This window comes from Microtus pennsylvanicus, chromosome 12 (assembly GCF_037038515.1).
Source record: "Microtus pennsylvanicus isolate mMicPen1 chromosome 12, mMicPen1.hap1, whole genome shotgun sequence".
NCBI classification, from domain to species: Eukaryota; Metazoa; Chordata; class Mammalia; order Rodentia; family Cricetidae; genus Microtus; species Microtus pennsylvanicus.
This window is the reverse complement of record NC_134590.1, coordinates 16,864,738-16,884,054: the sequence shown is the minus strand read 5'-3', so window position 1 is coordinate 16,884,054 and position 19,317 is coordinate 16,864,738. Positions and strand designations below refer to the sequence as shown.

The following is a 19,317-nucleotide window of genomic DNA, read 5'->3' as shown; positions in this document are numbered from 1 at the left end:
GTTTTGAGATGTTATTTAATATATACTAAGAAAGGGAAGAACTGGGTAAATATTCAACACAGAGCGTTTTAGAGACTAAAATATAAAATAGGATGAAAAAATTATTTAACATAAGGTTATATATTTTATTGATCTGAAATCATTGCTTTATTATGCTTACAAGTAATCATTGTTCAGTAGTATGTATGTTCATAACTCATGAGTCTAGAATCCTGAATTAAAATCACGATGCATCATTTATAAAGACACTTGAGTAAAGGAGAGTGTCTTTTTGTACAACTTAAATGAAGTGTGTACCACAGCACAGGTCAGTTTTTTGTATTTGAATTCAAACACTTAATTTGATAAAGTTCTTGGTTACAGTCAGAGAAGAACTCTTTGAATCTAAAGGAAACCTCTAATGTGAAAATTGCCAACATGCTATGCACAGAATTTCAAACTATCTTATTTTTTACAGGTCTTACAGAATCCAAATTCCAACATTATACTCTTCTTCAGGCATTTGTCTTCCATCATTTAAGAGAAGATGCAATTTTCACAGATCCAGATCTTTGCTTCTTCCCTTTCATCTTACATTGGTGCCACATTTAACTGGTTTATGATTCATGCAGAATAAAGTCAATGAAAAGCAGACAATACCTTTTTAAACAGTGTGTGTGTGTGTGTGTGTGTGTGTGTGTGTGTGTGTGTGTGTGTGTGTGTGATGCATGCTATAGCACAGGTGTGGAAGTCAGAGAACAGCTTGCAAGCAACCATTCTTTCCTTCCACAATGTAAGGCCCAGGGATTGAACCTGGATGTCAGGCTAAGCAGAATGTGCCTTTACTCACTGAGCCATCTCGCCAGTCAATAACTGAATGTCATACGTGGGATCTATGGCAATGCCCCAGGAAGCAATATAGACTTAATATTTAGTGTGATTTGGGGTATACAGTTCACCTGTGGGCAGAGATCACAGTCCATGATTTGACACTAACAACTGCCACATTCAGATGACATTTGAAGTACGGTGCTGGGAACAGAGAAGATATGTCATAGTGTTGCAATCCAGAGGAATACACAAAGTGACTCTTGTGGTCATTAAATATACTTATTTATATAAAAGTCCAGAGCATGCCGCAGAGCACAAGTATACTGTAGGCAAGCACAGCTACGAACACCGCTAATCACAAGATTCCAGGACTTGATGGAGAGTACAAATGCAAAAGTAGTCTCACAACAATGCATCTAAAAAGTTTGTGGCCAAATACAACACACACACACACACACTACACTAGATTGCTTTAGGATTTCAGATTCTTCTGTCTATTTGGTGAATAACCAGAGTTTTAACATATAATATAGGTTTTCCCCTAAATAAATAGTGCTAAGCAATAGCTAGTCAGCAACTTACTTGTGGTACAAGCATGTGGACCTGAGTTCAGTTTCCAAACCTATACAAGCCAGGCAAGATGGTGGTAACTTTTAATCTAAGCACTAGAATGACAGAAATGGAAAGATCCCTGGAGCTCACCAGGCAGACTATGTAGCCTAATTAGTGATTTTCAGACCAATGGAAAACTGTCTCAAAAGCATCAAACGAAATTTCTAAGCATGATTCCTGAGATTATCCTCAGGCTTCTGCACACACATTCATATGAACTAAGCACATACACAATTTTTAATTATAAGGAAAGTTAGCGGGTCACTTATATCATTGGTTTATATTTATAACACCATACTAGGAAAACATGAGTTGTCTAGCAGAGTTATCACTGGTTACCAACCTACTCTAAACCTACAATGTTTTCACAAATGTGGTGTGATCCATGATGACTTATGAAGGGACCAATACGTGGTACAAGATACCCCAAGACCAAGTTCTCAGCACACACACACACAAAGATTTTCCACACAGGGACACAGAGCAGGGAATAAAAGACAAGACAGGAGATAGAGGATGAGGGAGAAAGTGAAAGGAACAAGAGAAAGGGGAAAGGGATGTTTGTACCAGAGGAACAAAGAACTGCCTCTGAATAGATAGGAGACAGATTAGGCCCATAGACAAATGGCAGTGTAGAAAGGTAAAGGGGGAAAGCCTGTGTTAGGATGAATCCACAGCCTCTCATTTCCTGTGGAAACAAAAGCAAAACCTCTTCTCCTAAGTAACATATCTTTTGCCTTAAATTTTGAAGTCAAGGCATTTTCAAAATATATATGTTGAATTAATCCAGTAGCATTTATAATTAAATACCTTTTAGCAGCATTGTTTCTCTCTCTGCCATCAAAAACAATAACATACTGTATTCAGATTCTCTGTGTATTTTCCATCTTTACATGGCTTTATTTTAAACTCTATTTCTTTTATTTTTATTTATTTATGTATTTGAGACAGGGTTTCTCTCTGTATCTTTGGCTGTCCTGGAATTCAATCTGTAGATGAGGCTGTTCTTGAACTCAAAGAGATCTGTCTGCCTCTACCTCTTAAGTGCTGTGATTAAATGTGTGTTCTACCATACCCAACTGCTATATTATTTGTGAGACAAAAGAGTGAAAACAGATGAAATTTATTACCTAACAGAGTTGAAAAAGAAGTGGAAAGCATGATATATGCTTCCTAAAACTGATGAACCAACACAGAAAACAGTCTGATAGACTGAAAAGCCAGGGCAATATTTAGTTGTGAAAGGGGCAATATTTAGCAAGAAAAGTGTTGTGAAAAGGGCAATATTTGAATAACAAATGGAATTTTTACTTTCTACACTTCGTGGTTTGAACCACACAATTAGTTACCTAATTTGCATTCCACTTTAATAACTAAATAATATTTCTCCTGGTCAGTCCTGAGAAGTCCTAAGTGCAAGTGCTCCCTCTTTAGGCAATTTTTTTATTGAGAAAAGGAGAAAAAAAACAAGTTTCCACCTCCTCCCAGCCTCCCATTTCCCTCCCCCTCCTCCCACCCTTCTCCCCCTCCTCCCACCCTTCTCCCCCTCCTCCCACCCTTCTCCCCCTCCTCCCACCCTTCTCCCCCTCCTCCCACCCTTCTCCCCCTCCTCCCAGCCTCCCATTTCCCTCCCCCTCCTCGCATCCTTCTCCCCCTCCCCCCACTACTTTCCCCCTCCCTCTCCAGTCCAAAGAGCAGTCAGGGTTCCCTGCCCTGTGGTAAGTCCTAGGTCCTCCCCCCTCGGAGGGAGAACATGAGCAAAGAAGTCGGGACCACAAGGGGTGCACCCACCCACTGAGACAGTGGAGCTGATCTATTGGGAGCTCACTAAGGCCAGCTGGACTGTGACTCTTTAGGCAATTTTAAGCATAAAGATGACTGCCTAGCTTTGAGGTTTGGATTGTTGTGATGGTTTCAGACTGCCATGGTTGGCATTCATGCCATACTTATGAAGTTACTTTACAGATGATTCTACACAGAAGTAAGAGGGGAAAAATCACAGTGACATTATAAGTAATACATGATAATCATGGTAAGATGACAAGGAAGAAAATGAAACATACATAGAGTATTGACTTAACACAATGAGAAATTAGAAACAATATGATAACTAAATAATGGACAGACTGTCACCAAAATTATTTTTATAAACTTAATGTGTACCATAGTTGAATACTTAAGTAAAATTTTAAGTGTGAAAAACATCCATAATCATAATTAAAGAGAATGCAACTAACTTATTCCACTTTAAGGAAATATCAAGTTTATATACAATAGGTAGTTTTTACATATTTTAATAGTTTGTTTTCTAATTCTCTATCACAATCATGAAGTTCTATAAAGAGCAGGTGAGCCAACATGTAATAAATTCATTGCTTAATAAAATCTATCATTGAAAATAGCTATAAACAGGCCCCTCAAGTGAGTTTTAAAAAATAGTCCATGCATTTTCAATAATGCTCTACCTGTTACAATAATAACTACGTCCACTAACAGTAGGTTAAGTTAGTTAAGTTACTGCAATAACGCATTTAAGCCATGTTGAGCCCATTTATTTTTAATCTATAGATCAGAGCATTTTTTTTTTAATTTTCGAGACAGGGTTTCTCCGTAGCTTTTTGGTTCCTGTCCTGGAACTAGATCTTCTAGACCAGGCTGGCCTCGAACTCACAGAGATCTGCCTGCCTCTGCCTCCTGAGTGCTGGGATTAAAGGCGTGCGCCACCACTGCCCGGCCAGAGCATTTCTTGAAAACATATTACGGTTCGTTTGCTGGTCTCTGCCCTATGAAGCCTCATATCAAGGATGTGATGATTTTAGATTCAATTACTTCATGACCTACATTTTTATTCTCCATTTATGGTTATATATTATGCATAATATATGTGCATCATAATATTATATAGAGAATCATAATTATATGATTATAGAACTATATAAATAGATATATTATCATAAATTACTATATAATCATAGTTATATTATCATATATAACTATATAATAATTATATATAATCACCATATCTCTCTCTATATATACATAGTATGTATATGTTTCAGAATAAGAGTCACATTTTCCAAAGGAATAATGTTATTATTCACACTTTCAATAAAGAATTCAGCACCAATGAACCTAAAAGTAAAGGCAGAATAGACAAGTTCAGTGTTTATGATTGGTCTACGTTCAGTTCACAGCATCTACATTGCATGCCATTTACACAGCTGCCAGGAACGCTGCCTGTGGGGGATCCTGTCTTCCTTGGGCATCCACGTATGCATGCTCATGTCCCCACAAACACACACACACACACACACACACACACACACACGTACACAACATTAAAACAAAATAAAACTAAATATACTTTTAAGTAATAAATGGCAATCATAAAATCTTTTTTGAGAAATTCAGTTAGTTTGATAACATTCAGGAAATTAGGAAAAATTCAGTAAAGAATAACTGCCAATAAATTAAAAAAAATGGATTTGTATTGAGGTAGGCAAGATAGAATGTTCATAGAGTTTGGAAATGACAAATCATTTTTAATGTTGGATGTAAATCATTAACTAACAAAGCTGTCTGTCTACAAACTTGGAGATATTGATAACAGTTTTCAAAACAAATTTTTCTATTTTTCCATATTATCTGAAAACTGAGATTTTGTCGGGTGTACTTTTGGCTTATTTAAAATAAACAAACATGCTTACTTATTAGAAATACTCAGTATCAATTATTTATTTAAAAAGTCAAAACAAAACTATTAAACAAATCTAATTATGGCATAGAGTTTATAAAAAATACCATATACAATACTGCTGTTAACTCAAAAGTCCTTTATCTTTGCTTTCATGCCTTACTCAAACACACCTGAGCATTTCTGACATTTGATAAGTATTTCTCAGAAACTCAAGTTGCTTCCCTCAGAAGGCTGTTAAACTAAACACTATTTTTTTCTGATGTCATAGAACAAGGAACCGTTCATCCCTTCTTGGCTATGTCCCCTTATCTAAGAAAGCAGTGATTTCAAATGTCACGGCGGAGCAAATAGAGACCATTGTGATTAAGTGAGTGGAAAACTTCTCGGAAGAAAACAAATCATGGAGCGAGTGGAACCAATGTGACATGCTGAAGTACACGTGGCCTTTCTGGTTTGAAACTGATGACCTCAAATCTCATGAAGAGGTGGCATTATGTATTGTTGTGTTACGGGCACACCTATCTTATCCCTGACAACCCAACTTAAGCCAGTAATGAAGTTCGTGATTGAAGTATGAAGGCGCTTTAAGGAGTCCACAGAAAACAAAACAGAGCCCCTAAAATAATTGCTAAATGTCTTTAATAAAAATGGTAAAGGGAATTTACAATGTAAAGTTATATGGACATCTTCCATACAAATCAGTTAAGGTAAATAGTTAATGCCTTTCAGTGCATAAGTGAGCTAGCCTTTAAGTTGTTAATCACTTTTACAAACTTCTTAATATATTGCATGTATTAATAAGCCTTCTCAATTAAAACTAATAATATCCCAATTCTCAACTGAGACACTGCTGTCCATTTTTTAAATATAAGAGTAAATGAATTCCAAACAGACTAGGCTCCCACAAGACCAGTACATGCAGTAGGATCACAACCCAGTGCCATTGTCCTTGGCTTCTCATCAGCCCTCATTGTCCGCCACGTTCAGAGCGTCCGGTTTGATCCCATGCTTTTTCAGTCCCAGTCCAGCTGGCCTGCTTACCTTCCTAGACCTGGAGGGAGGGGGAAGGACCTTGGACTTCCCACAGGGCAGGGAACCCTGACTGCTCTTTGGACTGGAGAGAGAGGGGGGAGGAGGGGGGGGAGGGAAATGGGAGGCGGGGAGGAGGCAGAAATTTTTAATAAATAAATAAGTAAAAGAGTAAATGAAGTCAAATAGCCACAAAGTAGCAGGACTTAAACACAGGTTTAATTCCTAGAAAAAATAGTTTCTTGTGTCATAATTTTCTTATTGTGATAAATTTTCAAAAACAGTGATAAATGCTTACATATTCATTTCCTCAACACACATTCTTTATCATCTGCCCTGGCTTATGACTAAAGATATATTTATATGCCAAAATGGTAAATGACATTGAATATAATTTTAATCACACAAAGGAAGCTTCATATAATGTTTTTATTCCCAATCTCTAAAGCAAGAACAACTAATTCTGATATTCAATTTCAAATAATAAGAAGAATGATGTTTTTAAATTTTTCTAAATAAAACTATTGTGTTTCTATTTAAGCATTAGACAAATTTTTATTTTAATATTTTTGAAAATCTCATACAAAGAGTATCAATTCTACGAAAATTTAAGAAAATGGAATGAATCAAAAATAGAGATCATTAACATGCTAAACTCATAGGATATGTTATAAGAATTACTTTTCAATAAGTCTGGTTACTAAATGATACTTTTCATTAATAAGATTTTTCAAATAAGAGCAAAGACATACCAATCACAGAGCTATTTTAACAGTAGCAATAAACGGTCATGTTCTACTATGGACAATGTAAAGATTCACATGGACAATGACTGCAAAGGAAATTCTTTTCTTCTGGAAACATCTGTTTACTTCCTCTGTTGCGACCTTTCTCAGGTCAGCCTGGAGCAATCCCATCCACACACTTGCTTTCCTGCACCCGAGGCTTTCTCTGATCATAGAAAAATAGAATATATAAGAGCACAATTCACTTATTAAGTTGATGAGTCATTTGTATATAAACCACACACACACGCGCGCGCGCATGGCATCTGGATACTTGAGCACACTGTTCCATGACAGACAACAGAGAAATGTCCTCTAATCTAGTGCCCATCAAATTCTGCTGCTGGAAAATGTGTGGAATAAGACGGAGGTTGATACCAGTATATTTAGTTCATTCTTATCATTATTAAGAACAATTAATAGGTTTCCACCCAGCCCATCAGGATGCAAATAAATTATTCAAGTAGGTTCCAGAACCAGATTATTTGCTTTGCTGATTCTGGACCCTCAGTTTTAAGCACTATATTTTGTATTCTAACATTTTTGAGAGACTTGTTAAATAATTTTGGAAGTTTTCATTTTAATTATACATGATTCACCAGCATAATTTTTTTTTGAGACAGAGTCCCTCTACAGACAACTGTCGCAATCCTGGAGCTCACTGTGTAACTAGGCTGCCGTGGAAAGCACAGAGATCCACATGCCTCTACCTCCCGAGTGCTGAAATTAAAATCTATAGATTCACTTAGCCTCCCACTATATGCAACAATGTCATTGAACATCCTACTCTTTTAAGTTTTTTTTCTCTTCTTTCTTATTTCATAGAAAATTTATTTTCACATTTTAGACCTAGGGTAAGAATTTTAATCAATAGAATGAAATAAATACTTGCTTTAAAAACAGATTAGTCACAACTAACTTCTAAAGAAGCTACTTTTGATGACATTAGAGTATGGTCAAAATATTATCTTTCACAGTCACAGAGCCAAGTACCTTGTTATAAAAGCCTCATTGCCACTCTGCTTACTCTATCGTAGGCACAGAGTGTAAGCACCTGTACTCAGTTCACAATGCAAATAGCAATAAGCAACTAAAGGTCTCATATACAGCAAGAAAACTTCACCACCTCAATCTGATTTTGAAAATAAATCCAAGTTTAATTTTTTCCAAATTAAATTTTAAATAAGTGCTGAATTATTTGGTAAATTTAGTAGCTATTCAACAATCAGCACAAATTTTTTTAGCTTATTAGTCTAAATTTTCTATTTAATTGCAAAACTTGCAAAATCTCCTTAAAAGTTGTTTTAATTATTAAAATCTTCTTTATTCAAAGATGGCGATAGCCACAATAATAATAGATATCATCTTATGTAACTACTTAAAAAGCATGACATGATAATTGTGCAGGCGCTTTACTCAAGAACAGCTTTCTTTAGTCGTTAGAGGCAGCAGTCACATCAGACTGCATCAGACAGCAGGAAAGACAACCATCAGTTGACTAAGCCAAAACTTCATCAGCATCAAGTTTTCTCTATCCTCTCAGCTCAGTGGAAGTCCTGTTTGCCTCATCACTCTAAATATTGACAAAGGGCTCTCTCTTCCCTTCTGAGCATCCACCATCAAAGCCTGTGTCTGCCAGATCCATGTCATAGTTCACTATAAAAAGACAACTGCTCATCTGCAAATCACAGCTGAGAGATGACATCAGTTATCCCACAGCCAACATCTGCAATCCAGGCAAAGAAAGGCTACAGGGTCGTTGGCTTACCCATTCCTATTGATAAATGACAGTCTCTCAAACATGCAGCTTTCTATAAATCACACTCAAAGAAAACAAAGCTTCTGACAAGACCCACGGGCATCCAGCTGATACCATTTTGGGTAAGCACCACCATCCCTGGCCCTTTTAAATCTTTTCAGCAGTGTTGTGGCATTGGCCACAACCAAATCAATGGCTACTGCAGCTCGGGATTCTAATGCTATGACCAAGGCACCAGAAAGAGTATAACCAATAATTGCCAACACGATTCTAGTGACATAGGCCACTAATTTAATGGTAAAGGCTCTATCCCCAAAGTCTGTTTCTACTGTACCTGCAGTAGAATCTGTGCACCAAGGAACTGCTATGCTTCCTGGTCAAATGCAGGGATTAGCTCTCCATGTTCCTAACCTCTGCTTCTACCACTTCCTTTGATTTGAACACTGAGGACCTAGAAACTGGCCTTCACTGTCTTTTGATTTGGCTTTATGCTTTTCTAAACTGTCCAAGTCACTATGAATCTCTGCTTCAAGCAGTCTATAGGTTTCCTAACCTACTTCTCCATATTTCCCAACCTTTCTTGCAAGCCTGTTCCAAAGGCCTAAAACTCATGTAGCATATTGAGCACAGAACTACAGAAGACTAAGGCATGCTGAGAGCAGCAGAAATAGTCTTCCCCAGGGAAGCACATAACAATTGGCTACCCAATGTCAAATGAAAGAATACTTACAAGTAACACCATACAAACTAAGCAGTTTATATTTAGGAATACATATATATACACATACATGAATGTAATAATAATTAATTAATTAAAAGGTCATGAATATTAAAAAGTGAGGAGTACATGGAAGGAGTTGGGGGAAGAAGAGAAGGGAGAGAAATGTTGTAATTATAATATAATCTCAAAGGTAAAGATTACTTTTTAAAATGTTGAGAGGGCACTAAGCAGGGGTCCCTGAGTACTTTAGGCTTTAACAGATTGTTATTCAAATACAGTGGAAAAGACAGCCCCAGAACCTGGAGCTCCACATTTTTAAGAATTACCTAGAAATTATAGGTCTCACACTTGCTGCATCTGAATGACTCCGGGCTTCTAGGCAGATGACAGCTAGAGTCTAGGAAAGGTGGTGGGGAGTAAGAGAAGGTGAAAGAATGGCCAATGGACTCTTCGTTAGAGAGAAGCAAGAAGTTCCGGTGGGCTGCCATGAAGGAGCAAGCACAGCTACAGACGAGCACACTACGTCCACAAATACTTCTACAGCAGAAATAGAGTATGAGCGTTTCCAAGATAAAAGCCTGGTTATAGCTCGATGGTAGAATAATGGCATGCCATGTTCAAGGCCCTGGGTTCAATCTTGAACACTTACAAAAGGAAAAAACAAGCAGGATAAATTAAGAAGTAATTAGGTTTAACCTGATAAGCCTTGTATAATAGATACGTGTATCAGCGGTCGCCTGGGACCAAATTGACATATATAGTTCTTATAGTAACAGTTCTGTCTTCTATTCTCATCACTAGACACATTATGAAAACATAAAGATTATAGTAAAATAATAGATGACTTTTATTTTGCTAAATGTAAATTTTCTACCTCAGGATAAAATTTAATTGGCAATAATTAAGAAACTAAATAGTTCTAATATCTACAGCCCAAATACTGTGTTTTAGTACTTCAGGAAAAAAACTGAGAAATTTACATATTTAAATTCTGATTTATTTACTAATTCTGTATAAAATGACATATTAGAAACTGCCAGGAGAATTTTTTTGTTTAAATCTCAGAAATATATTCTAAAGATTGTAGCATAATGGTGAGTTCAGAATGATGAGCTGAGAAACAAGATTATCAGATAACAGAGAAAGCAAAAGGAATTTTTTTTGGTTTGGAATTTAATCTGTGTTGGTATTGAAATAAAAATATTTTCTAGTATTTTTTTATGTGTTTATGTAGTTATATGAATGAAATGTGTCTAGTTATTTGACACATTTTTTTATTCTTTTTATTCAACTGACTCTAAACCAACAGATTCTTCTCTATCTCTAAATTGCTCATCTGCTCTTCAAAGTTCATCTAAAATTGTAGGTTCAAGTTCTCCAACCATTTTCATTCCTTCTTCAACAATACATGTCATAGCTTTGTTTGTCCTTTAAATTCTCTGCTGTTCGGTTGTTTTCAAGAGCCTGTGTTTCTGAACATGGTATTTAGGTATAGATGGGCAAGTTGTTCTGAACTGTTCTTCTCTGGTTACCAGATAGGAAGAATATATCAGCAATGCTCCTATTTTTTAAAGCAATATGATAGAAGTACAATTAATGAAATATCAAACTATACAATAATTTAATAGGAATATTTGAAGATATTTAATTTTTCATATAATCTTGACTGATCCCAGATTTTAGCTAGTATTTTTCCAAAGTCCTTAGCTTCCAACCTCATTTCCCCTATTCCAATGTTCAATCAAAATAAGAACCACACACCTAAAATAATATTGATTTTATAAAAGATAAAGTCCTAATATGTGTAAGAGAGGAAAGAAGTAAATCTCATTATGAGCTAAATCAGTGGAACAGTTATAATTATATGTAATTTTTTTTACTTTAAAGTGCTTACCTCAATTCTGAGAAAAAAACAACACAGTATATTGTTTTTACACTTGCTTTATTATGATATTGATTATCAAGCTCATATCCAGTGATTCAAGGACCGCCAAACTCTGTCTTCCAATCCACATGGTTCTTGGAAGAAAAATAGATGGAGAAATTTTATCCAAGAGAAACAGCTGAATGGAAGCACACACAGTAGCTTTGTAAAGTGGAAATGTCCTTGTTTGTATTCTGCTGTTCTGCCTCCCCATCAAATCCATAGCCACCCAATGCAGGAACTGAGTCCTGTTTCTCACCTAATCCCTAATGGAGAATTCAACAAATACCTTCAGGAAAAATTGAAAATCCAATAAATAATTACTTAATAAACATTGAATAACTAAGAGATGTCATTCTAAGTCTAATAATGATGTAGTTGAAAGCTATGTTTAAAATATATAGATATAATAAGCTACTAGGAAAACTGAATGTGCAAATAAAATTTTAAAGTAATAATTATATTAATGGTATTTAATTTAAAAACATATTTCCATAGCTACTTTCTTTTGGTTTTGATAACTTACTCAGGTAACTTACACCAGGGTGAAAAGAAAAATATTATTTACAAATGGGTTCAAGCTATATAATAGTAACCCAGTAGGTGTTAGGGCCAGGACAAGGCTTTCTGACTCCAGAATACATGTTCTTTTTATTAATATAATATTGTTTTACAATTACTTATTTCCCAGTTGCAGATGATAATCACCTGTATTTATTATATACATAGGAACAGCGACTGAACAATGATTCAGAAAGCAAATTAGAAACTACTTAATGTATACTCTTAAAGTTTGGAAGAACTGTAAGTCCTAAGAGTTAGTATAAGGAAATGGTTGGGGGTACAATGGGAGAGATGGATCTCATAAATTTCTCTAACACAGACATTTTGAATTTAAAAGCTTAAAGGTATTTTTGTTCCAGTAGAGGAAAGACTGCAGACTCTGGGGATGCTATCTCTAGCCCTGATCTCACTATTTGCATCCCACTTCAGAAAACGGGGGGGGGGGGGGGGGGGAGGACAATATAAATGTAATTGATAAAATTTCAAAACATTTTGGAATCTTTAACTACATATGAATTTTCTAGGGCAATAAGAAATTAAACTACAGTTTTCAAAATTGAGGGATGAACATAAAAGCCTTTGTGCTAATTTGTGATGTTTGCTAATAATCAGGCTTTATTCTTATTACCTCCAACACAAACAAAGATAAGCGAGTGAGTGGTGTTTCTAGAAGAAAGAAAGTAAAACAAGCGCTTCAGTACTACACTGAAGTAATGGACACACACGCATTATTTTTTCCTAGACTCTCCTCGGAAGCACAACCAATAGCGGGAAGGTAGGAGGGACATAGAGACAGCAGGCTTGCTTTATTAGAGGGAACACTCTGATAGGTAGTTCTTTATCTGCAGACATCCCATCTTAGAAGCTCCGGGTCAACTGAAAGCAAACCACGGAGGTGCGGCACCAAGGTAATGAGATGGATGGTTCTAGTTCTTCTAGAACACCATCAGTGCAGAATATGTTTTCCTTAGCTAGTATCTATTTTTAATCAAGAGGAAGTTGGGGACATTAATGAGTTCAACGCCAGACAGTCTTAATTAAAGGTACAATGGCACAATCAAATGCCTACAAAAGTCTTGGACAAACTAATCATGATCAATTAGAAACTCTTTAAACCCATCAACATAAGTTCGTGCTGGGGTATTGTCATAGAGAACATTCCCCAGAACGAGAAGAAAAAGAAAATCCATGAAAGAAGCTAAAGATTTTAAAAATACATAAAGTCAGAATGGGGAATAGAGGCACTAATGCTGAATACTAGGGAAAATTTCGTCCCTTAAGATTCTCTTTGACAGCCGTCGGTGGTGGCGCACGCCTTTAATCCCAGCACTCAGAAGGCAGAGGCAGGCAGATCTCTGGGAGTTCGAGGCCAGCCTGGTCTACAAGAGCTAGTTCCAGGACAGGCACCAAAGCTACAGAGAAACCCTGTCTCAAAAAAAAAATAGATTCTCTTTGACAGCAAACATACTTAGCTAACTTTGAGTCTGTTCCAATATGTAGGCAAAGCCTTATTGAAGTGATTGTAACAAAATGCCTAAAAGAGAGGAAGAAAATATCACAAACACACACACGCATGCAAAACACACAGTGAGTTGTAGTTAATATTAGTGTTTAAAATTACAAAATGTTTTGAAAGCCATTTGTCAATTTGTTTATTTTTATTTTTTGTCTACGGAATAAACATCAGTGGGAAGCAACAAAAACTTAAATAGAAAACGAGAATAATCAGATCTGTATTTTCTATTGTATTACATTATTAATTGCACACAATAATAGGATTTGCCATGACATTTTCATATATTTATGTGTATGTGATGTACTTTGATAATGTCCCTTTCCTCCATTACTTTCTCTTATTATTCCTCCTGACCCTATTGGTCCCCTTGCTATTCCAAAGAATTTTTCTTATATTTTCATGTCATTTATTTCAATCCAAATTACTCTTGTGAGCGAAACCTTATTTATCTTTTTGAATCTGACTTACGTAACGTGCTTCTCTCTAATTCCAGCATAAGTTCATTCTTCTTCTTTGCTGAGTAAACACCTGCTGTGTATCCAAATCACATTTTCTTTAACTAAATTGGCATTTAGGCTGATTCCATAACAGAATAGTATCTCTAGTAAACAGGACTATGTAGGTGTATCTAATACATACTAACTCTGGTCCAAAAGCATTATAGCTGAACCATATCGATAGGAATGTAAATTAGATCAGGGATTACAAAAATCAGTATGGAGAGTGCTCAAAAAATTAAAATCAACTGTCCAATGCATAAAATTTATCATAACAATCATGACAGTTGAAATCAGGATTCTGGATGGATTAAGAAACAATTTTGTTAATCACGAGACTAAAGGGGCCCCTGGAATGAAAGGACATTGTATTGTTTTTCCTGACACCTCTGTCTTCCATGATATTGCCTAGTAAATCTTAGGTAATCAAAGTATTCACTGAATTAAGTAGTGGCCCACGTGAGTTAAAAACAAAAAATATTGTACATCCAATAAATTGGAGGCATGAAGACATTGTTTTGTAGGGAAAAGCGGCAGGAGTTGGACTAGCTTAATTCAGACCCAGATTGAAGCATCAAGTGTTTCAGAGACTTTCTGGCGATGTTTCATATAGTTCATCTGCTTACACAGAAAGCAAGGATGCTGAGGGTCCAACAACTGTGCTCACAATCCCGGCGCTGTCTGAGTCTGTGCTAACGCTACTCCAAGATAGACATAGAAACAGACTGCTTTCATTTTCCATTTTCTGTTTTCCACCCACTAAATTCTGATGCCAACTCTTCTGTACATACATTCAAGTAACCTGGAACTGTGGAGAGAGACGCTGTAGTACTGTGTCCTTTCTACCATACTCCTGTCTAGTGTCAGGAAAAACTGAGTTCTCAGGAACTAGACTGGCATAAGTCAGAAACAGATTTGATTACTCAATACCTTTAAATGTAAATTGTATTACATTCAGCAGGACTTTTCAAAAATATTGTATAATAATATTTTATAAAAATGTTTTCAGGAAATCACATAGTAAATCTGGTAGAAAAAAAATTGCTGAGAAGAAGAGCAAAAGGCCAAATAACATAAAATAATTTCTTAATTTCCTTAATCTGTCCTGGCATAATATATGGTATATTATGTCACACACCACACGTAGAGGAGCTAAGCTCAAAAAGCTGAACTCAGAGGTTAATAGCATATTAGAATAGAGTTTCCCTTGAGCTCATTGAAAAGTATAGCAGTACCTTTAAGAGATATGTGTGAAACAAACTCAACAGTTATTTGTAGACTTTCTGTCTCATTTTGCTTTTGTTTTTGTTCTGTTGTATTGATTTTTTTCTCATATATTTTGGTACCTATTTTGGTCTTTCTGTGGGATTTTGTGTGTATTTCTTGTTTCTTGTTTGTTTTATTATTCTTTTGGTTGTTGTTTTAATAAAAGAAAAAGAACAAAAAGGTTGTCTACATAGTAAAGTAAGAATCTGAGAAGAATTGGGGAAGAAGAAAAATATATTGCATGATATGGGAGAGTCTTCTGTTTTGTGTTGATTTAATTGGTTAAATAAAGAAACTGCCTTGGCCATTTAATAGGACAGAAAATTAGGTAGGCGGAGTAAACAGAACAGGATGCTGGGAAGAAGGCAGTGAGATCAGTTGCCATAGCTCTCCTCTCCGAGATGGAAGTAGGCTAGAATCCTTCCTGGTAAGTATTAATAGAAATGGGTTAAGCAAGATGTGAGAGTTAGCCAGTAAGAGGCTAGAGATTATGGGCCACGCAGTGTTTAAAAGAATATAATTTGTGTGTTATTATTTCCGGGGCTAAGCTAGCCATGTGGGATCTGGGTGGGAACATAGCCTGCTGCTCCTTACTACAATTGCATAAAAAATATTTTAATAAAAGAACCATATGTATAATCAAATTCCAAAACTGCCTTTATAACTCAACCTAAAGAGAAAATATTACCTTGTTCTTAAAAATGTCTTTTCTTTATTGTATCAATGGGCAATTGGTTTAAAGTCATCATCTCATTATCAAGCACTTAGCAGGTCATTTTTCTGGTTTCCTTTACTAAGGTGATAAAAGGACAGAATGAAGGCTTCCGTCTTACAAGGACTCATTTTGACCTTCGCCATTTGCTTCCAGGTAAGCTTCAAGCCCAATGGAAAACCAAAAGAACTGCCAAAAACTAAAGACTATGTAATATTATGGTTGGGCTAAAAGAGAGTTCAGAGCATTGTGGTTTGAAGCCAGGATAGACGAAAACAAGATAAAAAAGCACAGAAATGAATTTTTCTTCCAACATTCATGGGAATAAGTCTATTTGAAATCATGTGGTTGTGTTCTCCTGCAATCCAAGACAGTGGAGGAATTATAAGTTTGAGACATGCCTGAAAAAATAAATAAATAATCACCTGGAATTTGGAAGAGCCAAATAAAGGGAGATGTAGAAAGAAAATAAACAAGTTAAGAGTGACAGAAAAGCAGACTATTGTATAAGGAGAATAAGGTATGAGAAAAGTTCCTAGTGAACCTAGAGGATATGGAACTAAATTTACAAAGAAAGTAACAAGGCTTCCTTTCCTTAATGTCCATGCCCTGCCCCTGAGTGGCCAGGCCCTGCTCCTTAGTGGTCATGCCCACCCACCACAGCCAGGTGAAGAAAGTTCCCTTCTGAAGTGAAAAGCAGAGGCCAAGATGCCCAGCTCCAACCTGAGTGCAGCAATTGGAACCTGTTATTTGCATCCTGGGGATCAAAAGCTGCAGTGTGCTCCCGTTTAAGTAAAGTCATTTAGGAAAAAGGAAGACAGTCCCTTTGGGCAACATCTACACTTGACAAGAAGCAATGATGATTAAAGTCTAAGATAAATATAAACTCACACTTTCATTCTACTCTTCTGGAACATGACTTGTAAAACTAGATTTCGATACACTTTCTGAGTGAAACTCTTTTTGAATTTTATGCCTTTTTTTTGTTCACCTGATATTCTTTCATAGGGTTAAAAGAAACCTTTCTGTCCACCTGGTTTAATTATGAAATATTAATTTATTCATTATGTTTCCCTTTGGACAGAGGATGCCGTATCCACCATTTTTAGAATTAGAGTTGCTCTGCACAAGTTGTCAGTCTTGTGCAACTAGAAATTTATTGCAAAATTGTCTCCTTTTTCCCACCATGCTAATGTCTTCATAAAATTCCTTGCATAGCAATCAATACTCCCAGAGAAAGCTGTTATAAGAAATAGAATTTGAATGATTAGGTTTTTGGTTTTGGGTATTTTTCCTTTTGCTTGAAAATAATTTTCCTCATATTATATCCTGATTAAGGTTTCCACTCCTATTTTTCCTAGTCCCTCTTACCTCCGCTCTCATCTGAATCCAATGCCTTTCTCTTTCTCACTAGAAAACAAACAGCCTTCTAAGGGTTAGCAATACGTCAGAATAGGAAAAAATAAGCAGAAAGAAAAAAGCCTAGGAAAAGGCACAAGAGACAGGTAGAGATGCAGAGACCAACTCATTCATACCCACAGAAATCTCATAACAATGCTAAACTGGAAGCCATAATATAAATGCAAAAGGACCTGGAGAGTGAAACAGAGAAAATGTCTGCATAAATTAAATAAAAAAATAGATAACTCAGTCTCTGTGAATTCATATGGATGTCAACCCTCTTGTGTCTAGAAGGCCTTGTTTCCTTGGTATCCTCCATCTACTCTTTTACAGTCTTCCCACTCCTCTTCTGCAGGAATCCCTGAGCCAAGCCCTGAGAGGAGGGATTTGATGGAGAAGTCCTGTTTAAGGCTGAGTTTCCCAAGGTCTCTACCTCTTTGCATAATATCTGGCCAAGGGTCTCTCTATTTTGTAGTAATAAGAGTGGCGGGCTACACTCCTGGCGCCCGGCCGCCCACACGGCTAGCTTATGCCCCGAAATAATTACACGGAAACTGTATTCTTTTAAACACTGCTTGGCCCATTAGTTCCAGCCTCTTATTGGCTAGCTCTTACATATTGATCTAACCCATTTTTAATAATCTGTGTAGCCCACGAGATGGCTTACCAGGGAAGATCTTAACCTGCATCTGTCTGGAGTGGGAGAATCATGGTGACTCACTGAATCTGCTTCTTTCTCCCAGCATTCTGTTCTGTTTACTCCGCCTATCTAAATTCTGTCCTATCAGAGGCCAAGCAGTTTCTTTATTACTTAACCAATGAAACAACAGAGAGAAAGATGACCCTCCTCCATCATTTCCCCTTTTTCTGTTTAAACAAAGAAGAAAGGCTTTAACTTTAACATAGTAAAATTATATATAGCAAAACAGTTATTAAGCAAGAACTATAGTTACAATATTTATATCTATTTTATCTTTATCATAATAATGGAAAACTATAACTATCCATTCTTTAACTCCATCAAAGACTCCAGAAGGATATAATATTACCTAAGCAGATAAGAAATTCAAACTCGAGAAACCACAGAGACATCTCGCTCCTGGACAGTTACCCAAAGTTCCTCTGTACCATTGGGGCATTTATCTTTGGCCTACAGGCCCATAGTATCCAGAAGACATTTCCATCAAGCAGGAAATTCCAAAGACAGTTTAATCACTTTCTGCTGTGTCCTGCAAAATGTTTCGCAGACTCTTTCATGAATCAGGAACCCCAAAGAATCATCTCACCTTTAGGCAAGTTCAGCAGTCCTCTCTCTGTGGGTTCTTTGTGTCCAGTTTATGCATCAGTCCAAGCAAGAGTAGTTTCTTGCCCAAATGGCCATCAAACTCCATAAGGAGCCTCTTTGATGCCCATCTTCCTCTCGAAGTAGATTGGTGCTGCCAGGAGCAGATGTGTCTCATTGTCATGAAAAACCCTAAGTTATTAAAACATTAAAGCCATATTCTGCAGTCTTTGAAAGATATGAAGAATTCCTATCTAACTAAAATATATCTATGTACATCTAGAGAATCTAACTAACATGACTACAAACTTGACTATTATTGATGATTATCCATCAATAACCTATATTTTCTAATTATACATTACATTTTTAAATGAATTACACAATCACAATACCTTAATCAAGATTAGAAATATGCATATACATTTAACAAAGTTTCTGTTTCTTACTGTGGCAACATGGGGAAGGGTAAAAACTGAAATCATTATTCTAACACTTCTAATTCTATGTTCATTGGTTTCTATGAACCACTCAAATGTGTTAAGCTTGTTTTAGAAGTTTTCATAAAGGTTTTCTGAACTACTGGCAGTTGCCATTTGTACTCTATAAGGAGAGTGGGTGAGCAGTAAAGCCTGGCATCCCCTGTTCTATCATGCTACTCAATGTGTATCATTATATTTCAGACCACTCCAAGGTTAAAAAGCCATACTTCCTCCTAAGCAAAAGAATAGGTCAATTTCTG

At 36.3% G+C, this 19,317-nt stretch overlaps 1 long non-coding RNA gene across 1 annotated transcript; it reads right to left on the bottom strand.

Moving 5' to 3' along the window:
• Positions 1 to 5,866: 5,866 nt before the first annotated feature.
• Positions 5,867 to 18,753, bottom strand: LOC142833141 (uncharacterized). The gene is made up of 4 exons (XR_012907331.1): positions 18,580 to 18,753; positions 11,308 to 11,432; positions 6,901 to 7,099; positions 5,867 to 6,233 (listed from the first exon to the last, which is right to left on the bottom strand). It is a non-coding gene; the product is annotated as an uncharacterized LOC142833141 (long non-coding RNA).
• Between the last annotated feature and the right edge of the window lie 564 nt (positions 18,754 to 19,317).